We start from the raw sequence: 15,920 nt of genomic DNA, 5'->3' as shown, positions 1-15,920 counted from the left end.
CTTCCTGTCACTGCCCTTACTGTTTCTGTGAGAGGAGCAGATAGGGTGATCTGGGGAATGTGTGATGGGTGTGTGTATGGCAGGTAGGGTTAGCAGGGGGCTGTGTGTGTGAGAGGGAGAGGCAGAAAGGGTGAACAGGGGCTGTTTGTGTAAGTGGGGTGCTAGGGTTAGCTGGGGCTGTGTGTGTAGGTGTGTGAGAGACAGTCAGATATGGTGAGCTGGTGTCTGTGTAGGGCAGGTTGGGTAAGCAAGGGGCTGTGTGTGTGAGAGGGAGAGGCAGGTAGGGTGAACAGGGGGCTGTTTGTGTAAGAGGGCAGCTAGGGTGAGCTGGGGACTGTGTGTTTAGGTGTGTGAGAGACAGGCAGATATGGTGGTGAGCTGGGGTCTGTGTGTTATAACCTTGTATATAAGGCTTTGCAGACTGCCCCCTTATCTCAGTTCTTTAGACAGACTTTCATTTTAGCCAATCAGTGCTGACTCCGTGGGAGTGACCACAATGTTCTCCATATGGCACACATGAACTAGTGCTGTCTAGCTGGAAAAACTTTCAAAATTCACTGAGATAAGAGGCGACCTACAAGGGCTTAGAAATTTGCATATGAACCTACTTAGGTTTAGCTTTCAACAAAGACAATCAAGAGAAAAAAGCCATTTTGATGGTAAAAATACATTGCAAAGTTGTTTAAAATTACATTCTCTATCTGGATTATGAAAGTTTAATTTTGACTAGACTGTTCCTTTAACCCTTATTTTGTGTGACAGAACACTGATTTCCAGTCACAGGTGTACACATAAGTTTCATTGCATACTAGTGTACTATGGGGTGCCAGTCACATAAAAACAATAAATCAGTGGGTTTACATCACCAATAACATAAGTTTGGGAACCAAAACCAGTGCTATGGACAAGGTTAAAAAAAATAAAAGAAATTAACACAGAGAACATTAAATAATATCCTTATATCTAGGTCCTGTTCTTCACCTGGTTGAGGAATATGTCTGGTGGGTCCAGCCCAAGCTCCAGGCACACGAGCCCGCCTCTGTCCTCCATAGCCCCTGCCACTTCTTACCCTATAAGAGTCCTACAAGAAACATTTGCTGAATCTTACAAGTTTTTCTGTACAGGATAAGAAAAGCACATCCTTAATAAAAACACAAATCAAATTAACTCCTTCACTGCTAAAGAACATATTGAGGAAAAGTCTCATGCACAGTCTGCAGGATCTGTTCCACGAATGGAGGTGATAGTTTGGGGCCCTATTTTGTGCGAATTGGGTCTGGAGCTGTAAAGGTTCCTTGGAGTACTAGGAATGTGTGATCCGCAGTTCTGCTGTACAGTCTTTGTAACTGCGTTTAATTTTGCTGCCACAGGGAGGTACTGGAAGGTATGTAGCACAGGAAGTGGAGCACATGAACGGTGCATATTTCTTCTCAGACAGCTAATGGAACGTCATCTCCTTTTGCTTGTCTGAGGTGTTCCCTCTTCTGATAGAACACCGGCAGAGTCTAGGGAACCGGGGTCTGGGCCGTTTGCGCAATATGCGGCTGCCAAGCTTGCCTAGTGGGAGTGCCGGCCCTGCTGATCATGTTCACCCGACATTTGATAAATCTACCCTTCTGTCTGAAACATAAAATAATTTTTGGGGGTTTTATGTCCCTTTAATAGAATATTATTTAAAGGGACAGTCTAGTCCAAAATAAACTTTCATTCAGATAGGGCATGTAATTTTAAACAATTTTCCAATTTACTTTTATCACCAATTTTGCTTTGTTCGCTTGATATTCTTAGTTGAAAGCTAAACCTAGGAGGTTCATATACTAATTTCTAAGCCCTTGAAGGCCGCCTCTTCTCTCAGGGCATTTTGACAGTTTTTCACCACTAGAGGGTGTTAGTCCACGTGTTTCATATAGATAACACTGTGCACATGCACGTTGAGTTCAAGTGAGCCAGTTCTGATTGGCTAAAATGGATGTCAGTCGTTAGAACTGAAATAAGGGGGCAGTTTGCAGAGGCTTAGATACAAGGTAATCACAGAGGTACAAAGTGTATTAATATAACTGTGTTGGTTATGCAAAACTAGGGAATTATTAATAAAGGGATTATCTATCTTTTTAAACAATAAAAATTCTGGTGTAGACTGTCCCTTTAACAAAAGTATTTCAACAGCAAGAGAATGTAGAAGTTCAGAAATAAGCAGTATATGCTTGTACAATAATTCACAGGTATATTACAATTAGATTACAAGCAAATTTTGGATTGTTTCTTTAATAAAGCTGTTTAATATGTGTATGTTTGTGCAATACTAGTCTATGGGATAGAAGCTCACTGACTGAAAGGAAAAACTATTAAAGCACCATTGGTGGACAGTGACAAGATATATTATTTATATGTAACAAAAAAAATGGCCATTTTTTATGTATAATGTTTAGTATACATTATATGAAGTAACTTGTGTAATATTAGAAATGTATTACAAAAAAACACCTTCACGTACATTATGAAAAAATGCACTATTATTTTAAGGCTGTAGTTTTTAGTATTTATTTTTTTCTTATTTGGTCTTATGCTTAACACAGCAACTGCAAGAAAATTTTATTCTAAGATCATAAATATCCTTAGATAAAAATACTATTTTTAAACACTTGAACGATGCAGATTTTTTTTTTCTTGCAATTAAGAAGTACATTATACACAATGATAAAATATAAATCTTTGCTTCACAGTGTATGCTGACCTGGCTATGAACTCCTCAGCAAATAAATACTAATTTACTAACATCTGGTGTTACAGTAGATGGTTTTACAGTTTGGGGCAGGATTATAGCCTGACTATTTTGCTTAAGCTGTTAAATATTGAAAACTGGATATTACATGAAGCTAAAATAAAATAAACACAGAATATATAGTGTATATATAGAGTATATCGCTCAGCTACTGTACATTAAAGGCAAATAAATGTTATTTGTGAGTCACCAATAAAATTAAATAAAATTAGAAGCATTTTTGCAGGATATATAATTCAAAAGGAAGGCAATGGATTCAGTCCATCTGCAGATTTGTTTTGGCAAAAAAGGGCACAAGATTTTTTATATTTTCAAAAACATTACATCACAGGTACATCAGAAAAAATTATTATAAAAAAATAAGAAAATAATCCAGTTGCATTCTTCACGACAAATTAGAACATACACTCTTTTCCAATAACATTCAAGGGACACTAAACCCAATTTTGTGATTCAGATAGAGCATGACATTTTAAGCAACTTTCTAATTTACTCCTATTATCACATTTTCTTTATTCTCATGGTATCTTTATTTGAAATGCAAGAATGTAAGTTTAGATGCCAGCCCATTTTTGGTGAACAACCTGGGTTGTTCTTGCCAATTGGTGGATACATTCATCCAGCAATAAAAAAAGTGCTGTCCAAAGTACTGAACCAAAAAAAAAAAAAAAAAAAAAAAGCTTAGCAAGAAAACAAAGAAAGAGAATGAAGAAAAAATCATAATAGGAGTAAATGAGAAAGTTGCTTAAAATTGCATACTCTATCTGAATCACAAAAGAAAAAATTTGGGTTCGGTGTCCCTTTAAGTGGTATAAAAGTAATTACATTTCTCTCTCAGAACATAAATTATGAGTAGAGAATAGTATATATTGGTATCACTTAAGAGAGATATAAACAGTCATTCATGTTATCAATAGAAGAATGGTCTTGAGTATATTGCTATTGAGGCAAAAGATTTGAAGGGGTCCGGTCTTTTTCCAGTCTCATCTGACGAGCCTTACTTTTTATAGTTTCGGAATACATTATCCAAGGTTCCCAGATCTTTAAAAAGTTGTCCCTCTGATCTAATAGACTCGCTGATAAGCTAGATAGTTGGTGAATGTGTTCGCCACTTTTTATTTTGACACAATAACAATAGCGTTTTTTGGCTGCTTCTTAAAGGTAAGAATGCATTTTCAGCTTTCTTGAGAAAAGCCCTATATTTATCAAGGTGCAAACAAGTTCTCAGTGATTACAATCCATTTTCTCTATACTGTTTTACAAGTTTTCAAGATCACGTTACACTTATAGAATTTTGACACCTAAAGGTACTTGATAAAGTCCTGAACTGTTTTTTTTTTTTTACATATTTGCAACTTGAAATAATTGTTTTATGTTGCATATGTACCAGACACTCTGAAATTGCCATAGATAACATTTAAGAGGTATATTTATATACATGGGCTAGATTAACCAATGCCATATTTATTGCTATTGCATAGTCCGTCTGCCTTGGGCAAGACAAACATTAAATACAAAAATAAAAAGTGAAAAAAGTGAGGAAGGGGACAGGTAAAAATTAAAACATAATTTTATTGAAAAAAAGGGGTAAAAAGATACCTTGGTAATGTATCACATAAAGCATCAGTAAAAAGCCAGTGTAGCAGCAGTCTTACGTGTTTCAGCTATCACCTTTTTCATACACCGTGCTACACCGGTCATAAAAGCTGTTTAAAAAGACTCCAATGATTACATGCCTAACAATTAATAACCTTAAAAATAATGATTCAATTGATATTTGTCAGAGTGACAAGGGGGGGGGGGGATGTAGTAGTCCTCAATAGGAAGGACTATATTCAGGAAGCCCTCAGACAGCTAGGGTATACTGAGGTATACACACCCCTTGATATTGACCCTATTATCAATTTTCAGAAGAGTCTATTTACCATCTTAGATGAAGGTACGGAAATAGAAATAATTGATGAGGATACTTTTAATTATCTCAATGTCAAGAATCCCAGAATACTAATTTTTCACCATCTCACCAAGACTCATAAATCTATTGAGAATGTACAGGCACGACCCATTGTTTCGGGTATAGGGTCCCTACTTGAGCCTTTGGGGAGATAGATGGAGAATATACTGCAACCTCTGGTGAGAATTCTCCCATCATTCCTTAAAGACACCAAACAATTGTTGACTATGCTGGAGAGCATAGAATGGAGTCCTGATTATATTTGGATGACTATAGATGTAGTCAGCCTATCTTCTAGCATTCCACTAGAGAAAGGAATGGAAGTGGTAAAGTTTTTCCTGGAGGAATTTACAGGCTATTCACCAACTCATATAAGTTTCATCTTGAGTGTGCTACATTTCCTTCTTATACACAATTACTTTTTTGGGGGACAATTTTTTCTCCAGAGACATGGGACGGCAACGGGAGCACCTTTTCCCCCTGCTTTTGCCAACCTTTTTATGGGTTGGTGGAAGCTGTCCCATGTCTTTGGAGAGAAGTGCCCCCAGGGGGAGAGGATTGTGATGTATAAAAGGTACATTGATGACCTCCTTTTTATTTGGAGGGGGACAGTAAGAGAAGGTGAGACCCTTCTCCAAGACATAAACAGAAATATGGTGGGTCTAAAATTTACGGGTGTTGTAAGTAAAAAACAGATAGAATTTTTGGATCTGGTACTTTCTGGTGCTGCAATAAAATATTGACTACATTACATATAAAGCCCATAGCAGGAAACAGTATATTACACTCTAGGAGCATGCACCCCAAATACACACATTTTGGGATGTTGAAGGGTGAATATATGAGGCTAAAAAGGAATTGCTCTACAGAGGAGGAATACCATAGACAGTCAGTGTTCTTTAAGGAACATTTTCGTAATAGGGGTTTCTCTCAACATCTAATTGACAGAGCTTCCAATACAGTGAATAGGATTGATAGATGTTAGATGTTGTATAGAAACAAAAGATACAACAATGATCAAGCAGGAGATATGCCAGTGTTTGTTACTGACTACAGTAATCAATTTGATGATATTTCACAGATCATCAAAACGTGTTTTCCAATATTACAAAGGGACCAGGATCTTTACCCATGGGTACAGAAATGTGTTTCAAGGAGAAACAAGACAGTGGGTAACATCCTGGCCCCCAGTGAGATAAAATTAAGAAAACAGCAGGGCAACAGTTGGTTACAATGTAAGGGACACTACAGAATTGCAAACTTGTACATATACCCAAACGGGAAAACAGTTTCAGTCTGCAGTAACCCAGAGGATCTTTTACCTTGATGTATGTACCCATTGCCGCTCTACATACGTGGTCTACCTAGTCACCTGTACCCTATGTAATATACAGTATGTGGGGCTTACTACCAGGGAGGCAAGAGACTGAATTAAGGAACACCTTAGGCATGTGAAATCAGATTCCCCAGATTAAAAAGTGGCTTTACACCTTAAATTGCAACATGATGGCAGAGTGGAGCATCTTAAATGGCTTGAAGTGTTTGAACAGGTTAAAACCCCATGGAGAGGGGGCGATAGAGATAAGTTACTGCACACAAGAGAGGCCTTCTGGATCTTTAAGTTGAGAACTAGGGTACCAGATGGTCTCAATATCCAGACTGCTCTCATCAATTGCTGGAAATGATGTTTCTTGAATGTTTAATCTACTTATTACATGTACTGTTTGTAATAATGGTTCCAACTGGGACACTTGAGGAAATATTTTCTGTATATAACATGTTTGTGCTGGCTTTATATACAGATATGTGGGTCTATTAGAATATGTGGTTTGCTAATATGTTATTAACCGGGCATATCATATACCCATTTCTGTTTACATAATGTATTATATGTATTAGGCCATACAGACATATTATGTAAATGTATGCACCGGACTACCTTGTAGTATTTATCAGTTTATAGTTAGGATATATTTAAGTTTTTATACAGTTTCTATTAATTGGTGCGCTATCATTACTTTATAAGTGTTTCCCCTCTATTGTAATGATAAAAGATTAAAGGTATGAAGCACTTTCTGTACAACCTATGCTTATTATGTCTCTCTTTTGGGAACATCTATACTATAATCGCATTTGTAACGCGTCCGTCAGTGTCGCCAGTTGCACACACATCCTCAAAGGAATGTTGGCTGAACGTGCATCCAAAAGAATTTTGGCTGCATGAGCAGCCGAAACAATCCACCTGGATGCAGCGTGGATTCTTTCACCACCCTATCATTTTTGGAATCCACCTGGATGCAGCATAGGCACACAGAGCATTACAGAAAGAAAACCTAACCGCCTAACTAAAACTCAAATAACAGAAACTACCTAACCCTTAAACCAAGAAACCCCCACAACCACAAAGTATTAACAAAAAACCCTATTCCTTAAACTGCAAAACACCCACAACGCCAACTAATTTTTTTTACAATATTAACCCATAAACCGCCAAACCCTACAACGCCAACTACCTTATTATACTATTAATAATATTTTAGTTTGTGATTCAGATAGAGCATGCAACTTTAAGCAACTTTCTATTTTACTCCTATTATCAATTTTTATTTGTTCTCTTGTTATCTTTATTTGAAAAAGAAGGCATCTCAAGCTTTTTTCTTGGTTCAGGACTCTGGACAGCACTTTAATTGGTTGATGAATTTATCCACCAATCAGCAAGGACAACCCAGGTTGTTCACCAAAAATGGGCCGGCATCTAAACTTACATTCTTACATTTCAAATAAAGATACCAAGAGCATAAAGAAAATGTGATAATAGGATTAAATTAGAAAGTTGCTTACAATTTCATGCTCTATCTGAATCAAGAAAGAACATTTTTTGGGGTTCAGTCAGTGTCCCTTTAACTAATCACTAAGCCCCCTAGCCTAACACCCCCTAAGTTAAATCTAATTATATAAAATAAAAAAAACATTATAATTACACAAAAAAATCTAATTACAAAAAATAACATCTAAAATTACACCCAACAAAATACACCCAAAAAAAGTCCACCTAAAATAAAAAAAAACTAAAATACAAATAGCCTTTAAAAGAGCTTTTTGTAGGGCTTTACCCTAAATAAATCAGCTCTTTTATTCTAAAAAAAATATAAATTACCCACTAAAAAACCCCAACCACACAACCCCCCAAAATAAAAAGTAGCTCTAATCCTATTGGCTGATTTCAAAATTTCAGCCAATAGGAATGCAAGTTAACACAAATTGAATGTAGTATTTTGCATTAAATTTTCAGTGTACGCCAGAGATCGGATGAAGAGGAGCCTCCACACTTCTGAGAATCGCCACCGGTGAAGACCGCTGGTGAGGACCACCGATCCGGATCCGCGCATCGGGGAAGCCAGCTCCGCACCTCCACTCTGCGCCATCTTCGCACAGGATGAAGATAGAAGATGATGGACCCGTCTGGAAGAAGACCTTCTCCACTGGACTTCAGGAATGGTGAGTACCTATTTGGGGCTTAGTTTTATAATTTGTTTTGATTTTTGGGGATTTTTATTTTTAAGATTAGGGATTTAATGGGCTGTAACAGAGCTAATTGCCCTTTTAAGGGAAGTAAAAGAGCTGAATGCCCTTTTAAGGACAATGCCCATACAAATGCCCCTTTAGGGGAAATGGGTAGTTTAGGTTTTAGTGTTAGTTTTTTTTTATTTTGGGGGGGTTGTTTGGGTGGGGGGTTTTACTCTTAGGGGGTAATTGGCATTTTTTGTAAGTAAAATATCTGTTTAACTTAGGGCAATGCCCTACAAAAGGCCATTTTAAGGGCTATTTGGTAGTTTAGTATTAGATTAGGGGGTGTTTTTATTTTGGGGGGATTTTTTATTTTTATAGGGGTATTAGTTTAGAATTAAAGTTTTTATTTTGTGTAACGGGGTTTGGCCTAGGCCCACAATTACCCCTGTGGGTCTTTACCCCAGCTACCTCTATGTGCTCTGCAGGCTGATCCTGAGTCTCCGCTACCTGGGAGTTGGGGTACATGACTGTGGCAGTGTCTCCACCTGACTGGGCATCCAGGGCAAGAATGGGTTTCCCAGACACGAACATAATAAATAACTACAACACACACAGTAATAACAGTAAAACAGTAAAACAGTATGAACATGTATTAAAGGATTATGGCAAATAAAAAATAAGGCAAGAAATACAGTGGCTAACTAACACAACAACTCTCTCTAACCAGGCCCAGCACCCTCCCAAACCACCTGCGAACCCACCCTCAGGCTTCACCCTAATGGCTGATGGGTACCAGTTGGTGAACAGAAATGTTGGGGCCCTTTAAGGTAATCCACATGCATTTAAACAGTTACAGCTCATAGGAAACTGCAATCCACAGGAAGAGCTGTTTATAAGTTTATGTGATGGACAGAATGCCCTGTCAGTATGACAAGGAGAGAGGATACTTCTTACCACTAAACAGGATTCATCTGCACAGGCTGACAGAAAACTCCAAGGTCTGCCAGTCATTTACTTTGTCTGCATTCTTCTCCACAGCTCTCTCACAGGGTCAGACTGCAGCTGGCAGCATACACTAAATCAGCAGAGGAATACTGTTACTTTACAAGATGAAGTCTGCAGCTCTCTCATAGCCAGGCCTCACACACAAACACCTTCACTGCTCTGACATGTCTGCTTCCTCCTGTGTCTTACACTCTTCTTTCAGTTTCACTTGATCACATGACCAACCAGTCTAATAGTTGCCTAGGCAACTTCTCCTGCAGATTGTATACAGGTGCAAAAGTTCACAGGAAAATGTTCAACAGGAAGGGCTACATTCTCCCCCTCGTAAAATCCTTGCCTTCCACTGGCAAGGTTCCACCAAGAGGTAAATTGAAAAAACAAAACATATAAATAATAATAAATGCACAGTCCTATAAACAAATGTTAACTATCTTACAGTTTATTCTAGTACAGAGGGGTTCCAACATTCATAATGTCTGCAACCACATACAGAAAATCAACCATTTTAGACTGTACCTGGGGCATATGTACATAACTGGGTTCTCCGACTTGATCGTAAGTAAGAACCCTGGGAGGCTGTTGTATTCTAGTACCCAGTCTCTGTTCTCTCTGAGGAAGTCCAGAATGTGCCTGGGAATCTTCATCTCTGGCCACTTGGGTGGGGAGGTCACCAGATGCTTGAGACCCTGGCTCTCCCATGATACAAGAGTCTCTTTTTGGGGTCCCAGGCACAAAGTTGGGGCTGTTGGGATTCAATGTAGAGGAGGCTAAGGGAGGAGAGGAAGGAAAGTGCTGTGTTTCCTCAGCAGGAGGAGACCACCATTGATCATCAGCATTAAGAGCTTCTGGGGTCTCTACTGCCTCATTTTCAGGACTCTCCGTTGTGCTTTTCTCCCATTCAGTACTACTCCCTTCCTCTTCATCGATATAGGCTATTGGTAGTAGATGGTTCCTATGCCAAGCTTTGATCCGGCCTTCTGGGCCTTTTATATTATACACTGGCAGCCCCTTTAGTTTAGACACAACTTCAAATAGGGTATCCTTCCATCTGTCTGCTAATTTGTGTTTCCCAGGTACCCCTAGATTCCGGAGGAGAACCTTATCTCCCGCTTGGACTTCCCGATGCTTCACTTTGGTATCGTATCTTCTTTTGTTGCGTTCCTCCATTTTTGCCGCAGCTTGAGTGGCCAACTCGTAGGCACTGTGAAGGTTTTGTCTGAGGGTCCTCACATACTGGAAGTGAGAGTCTGACTTTGTCCCATCTGGGGACACCCCCAACCGGACATCTATTGGTAGTCTGGCTTCCCTTCCAAACATTAGGAAATAGGGTGAGAATCCTGTAGACTCATGCCTTGTGCAATTATATGCGTGGACCATGGCTTCTACATGCTTACTCCAGGACCACTTCTCCACTTGTTTCAGAGTCCCGAGCATGTCTAGGAGTGTCCTATTAAAACGCTCAGGCTGGGCATCACCCTCAGGGTGGTAGGGTGTTGTTCTGGACTTGTGAACCTGCAACATATCCAACAGTTCTTTGATCAGCTTACTCTCAAAGTCTCTACCTTGATCAGAATGTATTCGATTGGGCAGACTGTAGTGCATAAAATATTTCTGCCAGAGGACCTTGGCTACGGTCACAGCCTTCTGGTCTTTAGTGGGAAAAGCCTGAGCGTATCTGGTGAAATGGTCTGTTACTACCAGAACATTCCCAATTCTGGTAGTATCATTCTCAATACATAGATAGTCCATGCACACAAGATCCAGGGGTCCTGTACTTCTCAGGTGGCCCATAGGGGCAGCTCTCACAGGCAGAGTCTTTCTCTGAATACATCTTCTGCAGGTCTTCACATAATGTTCAACATGTTCTCTCATGCGAGGCCAATAGAACCGGTCTTGTTCTAGGCCATAGGTCTTGTCTACCCCAAGATGCCCATGTTGATCATGGAGGGCTCTTAGGACCATTCCCCGATATCTATGAGGTAACACTAGCTGCTTTTGACCAGGGTGGTCATGGTATTTTATAATTCTATAAAGGATTCCATCTTCTAGATGTAGTTTACTCCATTCTCTCCGGTACAAATCTCTTTGTCCAAGGAAGGGAGCTCAGTAATTTAGGGTTCTTGGCTCTCATTGCCTTGAGGACTGTCCCTATATACCAGTCCTGTGACTGGGCTTTCTTCTTGTCTTCATTGGTTATGTGAGACCACTGTTGGAGCATTGCTGGAGCACAGAATACCTCTGGTACGGCTTCTGGGGAGTGACATATGGAGTCTATTGCTCTGAGTTTAGAGAACTCATCCTGCCTCTCAGCCACTACATATGTTTGGCACAGGGCTCCTACCCCAGGCACAGGGATTTCTTCCCATTCCTCCTTTTCTTCATGAGGAGGAAGTCCAGGTCTGCGGGACAGAGCATCCACACTGACATTCTTAGGGCCTGGCTTGTATTTAAGGCTGAAACTATAGTTCGACAATGCTGCCAGCCACCTATGCCCTGTGGCATCCAGCTTTGCTGTTGTTTGAATATAAGTAAGCGGATTGTTATCCGTCCTTACCTCGAATGTTGCTCCATATAAATAGTCATGTAACTTGTCCACAATTGCCCACTTGAGCGCCAAGAATTCTAGCTTATGGACCGGATAGTTTTTCTCTGCACCAGTTAGATTTCTACTTATGTAGGCCACTGGTCTTAACCCTTCCGGGTAGCTCTGATGCAATACGGCCCCTAAGCCTTTCATACTGGCATCAACATGGAGCACATATGGTTTCTCAGGATCTGAATATGCCAATACAGGAGCTTCTGTGAGTCTTTTCTTCAAGATTAAGAAGGCTTCTTCGCATCCTGAGGTCCATTTCTTTCAGAAGGATTCTTTAGGACATGGCGCCTTAACACCCTCTATAGCAGAGGTAGTCTTTAACAGGTTGTGTAGCTCTCGAGCAATCTTTGAATAGTCTTTCACAAACCTCCGGTAGTAACCGCAGAATCCAAGAAATGAGCGCAGCTCACTGATGTTATCTGGCCCGGGCCAGTTCATCACCGCTTCAATTTTGGTTGGGTTAGTTGTCACACCTTGTGCGGAAACAATGTGACCTACATATGTAACAGAGTTCTGGGCAAACCGACATTTGTCTATTGATAATTTCAGACCCTCTGCTTGGAGTCGATCCAACACCTTCAGCAATAGCTGTTCGTGCTCTTCTGGTGTCCTTCCAAACACTATGAGGTCATCAAGATAGACTAGGCACTCTTTGGGATTCATATCCCCCACAGTCTTCTCCATCAGCCTTTGAAAGGTGGCGGGAGCTCCAGTGACCCCTTGGGGCATCCTGGTAAACTCGTAGAATCCCAAGGGACAGATAAAAGCTGTCTTTTCCTGATCCTCCTTCTTCATTGGTACCTGATAATACCCAGACCTCAAGTCCAGAACGCTGAACCACTGGCTTCCAGAAAGGGCATCTAGCAGATCTTCTATCCGTGGCAGAGTATATTGATCTGGCACCGTCCTTTTTTTTAAAGTCCGATAGTCTATGCAGAGCCGGACTGTGCCATTCTTTTTCCTAACTACCACTATGGGTGAGGCATATGGACTTCTGGACTCTCTAATAATGCCAGATTCTTCCATCTGTTTGAGTATATCCCGGACATCTTCCACATCTCGAGGGGGTATTCTCCTTGATCTTTCTCTGAAAGGAGCTGGGTCAGAAAGTATGATAGCATGTGTGGCACTCTTTGCACATCCCACATCCATTTCTTTCCTGGAGAAGACTTTCTCTCGAGTAGCCAATTTGGATCGGAGGCTATCTCTCCACTTTTGTGGTAGAGGAGAATCTTCCAGTTCAAAAACTATAGGTCCTTCATGATCACCTCCCTGTTCTGCCTTTACAGACATTACTGAAGAGACTTGGTCCAACAAGTGAATCACACCAATCTTCTGGTGACGATCAATTCTGATCTCTGTGGGTGTTAAGTTTCTTATCATTATCGGAAAATCTTTACACCAGTGATTCCGCCAGTCTTTCACCTCAGGTATGAGAGTCCACCCCTTTTTTGCATCCTCCTCAGGAAAGGACTCAATGAGGTATTGCCTGGTTCCTCCTGATATTTCATGGTGCATAGATGCTATGGCTCGTAGAGTCTTAGTCTCTCCAGGCCTTACAAATAAAGGTTCTTTCCCCGAGTAGTGGCATGATCCTGGTCTAGCTTGTAGTGCTAGTCGATGGCACTCTTTCCCTAGAACAGGGCTGACTTCCATCAGTCTGGTTAGAGATACATCTCCCACTTCAGTTAGGTAGGCCCTGAACATGTCCTGCACCATTCTTGCATTGGTACCCAAAATTATTGGGGCGCACATTGTTTTCTTCATGGAGCATACAAGAGCTTCCAATTCCACAGGGCAGATCATTCCTGTGTTTAACTGTGGGATGGTTATTGTCACTCTTATACATCCCTCTACAGGCTGGGCCTGAGATCCCACTCCCCACAACTGCAACTCTCCTGCTGACTCCAGGGGAATATGTTTTAGATGATGGTCATAGAAGTCTCTATTAATGATGGTGACCTGGGATCCAGTATCTAACAAGGCCGAGGCATGAATATCTTCTATTTGTAACTGTATCAGAGATTTGGGCCCGATCTTGGCCCCCACAGATAACATGGGTGTGTTTTTTTTTCCTCTTTTCCTGAAAGGACTGGTAACTTGAGCCTCCTCCAGCTCAATAGCTAGCACTTCCACTCCTGTATCTGATGAATTAGTGGGACACTTCCGCTTGAAATGCCCTGATTTTCCACACTTAAAACAGTTCCCTCGGGGGGACTGTTCCTCTGGGAATAACCTTCCTGTGGTCTCCCTGCGGTGCTGCCTCCTGGTAGGAGAATAATCTGTTCTTCTTGGCAATGACTTAGACAATAATTCTAATTCAGCTACTTTTTTTTTAAGGACGAACAGTTCCATATCCTCTTTCTCTGCAGCTTTAGAAGAATTTCCTTTTTGTGGAGGAGATGGGGACATTTGGTTCTCCAGTACTTTTGCTTTTCGGATCAGTGTGGAATAGGACAAGACTTGATCATCCAACTTAACTCTTAGCAAGACCTTCTGAATTTGTTTGGATAGTCGAGCATCCAACTCAGATGCAGTGACTGCTCCATTATGAAACAGTTTTCCCAGTGACAATTGTAATCGATTGATATAGTCTGAAGCTTTCTCATGCTCCTTCTGTTTAGTGGCTAGGAACTTGATTAATAGATCATCAGAGTCCTCTGATTTTCCATACGCATCCTGCAAAACTTTCAGGTAATCTTGTGCAGTAGCTTGTTCATTCACTCCCCTAAACAGCCTTATCATATTCGTAGCTGGGAAACGAAGACTCTCCATTATCCGTTGTTTTTTTATGTTATCCGTACAAGACCATTCTTCCAATAATTGTACAGCATTATCCTTCCAGGCCTTAAAGGGTTCCTCCCCGGCAGGAACAGGCTGATTCCCAGAAAACACTTTCAGCTTACGGTAACTGTGGGTATGGGTAGCTGTTACTATGGCTTCTGAGAGTTTTTGCAGTATTTCAGATATGTTAAACTCTCCTGAACTTGTGGCTCTCAATAGGGAATCGCCTGGTTTTGGGGATGCTGGAGATGAGGGAACCACTAGATCTTGGGTCTTAGGGGCAGTTGTCCCTTGCACACTGGAAAAGTAGACATTTCGTTTGAGGATGGCCCCAGTCTCTACAGGGTTAACCGGTAATCTCCTGGCGGGTTTCTCTGACAAAGGGGACAGAATCTGGGAATAACTTGATACATTAAAGTCTCTTTGGCCTATACTGGAGGGTTGCTGCAGTGTAACCCCTTCCTCCTTATCAGGGAGAGCATACACTAAGCGACATCCTTCAGGAGCTGCTTCAAGAAGGTATAGACATGTAGGCCTATGACGGCCTCTCAAATCTGCATGGGAATATACTAACATGTAAGTTTGACCGTATGAATCATGCAGGATATCTCTGATGGTAGCCATCTCTATTCCCAGTACAATCTCTACGCACTTGGTGATATGTTTTATCTCACTATAGGGAGGTACCTGGCATATCATCACTGCATGATGCAATGGTACCTTCTGTTGCTGGGCCCAATCTGTTACAAATGGGAGTGTGAGCCGGGGAATTAACGTATCCTTACTGGGTGTCCCCCAATTTATCTCAGCAGTGCCTCCAAATGTAACGGGGTTTGGCCTAGGCCCATAATTACCCCTGTGGGTCTTTACCCCAGCTACCTCCATGTGCTCTGCAGGCTGATCCTGAGTCTCCGCTACCTGGGAGTTAGGGTACATGACTGTGGCAGTGCCTCCACCTGACTGGGCATCCAGGGCAAGAATGGGTTTCCCAGACAGGAACATAATAAATAACTACAACACACACAGTAATAACAGTAAAACAGTATGAACATGTATTAAAGGATTATGGCAAATAAAAAATAAGGCAAGAAATACAGTGGCTAACTAACACACCAACTCTCTCTAACCAGGCCCAGCACCCTCCCAAACCACCTGCGAACCCACCCTCAGGCTTCACCCTAATGGCTGATGGGTACCAGTTGGTGCACAGAAATGTTGGGGCCCTTTAAGGTAATCCACATGCATTTAAACAGTTACAGCTCATAGGAAACTGCAATCCACAGGAAGAG

This window comes from Bombina bombina, chromosome 1 (genome assembly GCF_027579735.1).
Source record: "Bombina bombina isolate aBomBom1 chromosome 1, aBomBom1.pri, whole genome shotgun sequence".
NCBI lineage: Eukaryota > Metazoa > Chordata > Amphibia > Anura > Bombinatoridae > Bombina > Bombina bombina.
This window is presented reverse-complemented; position numbering follows the sequence as displayed.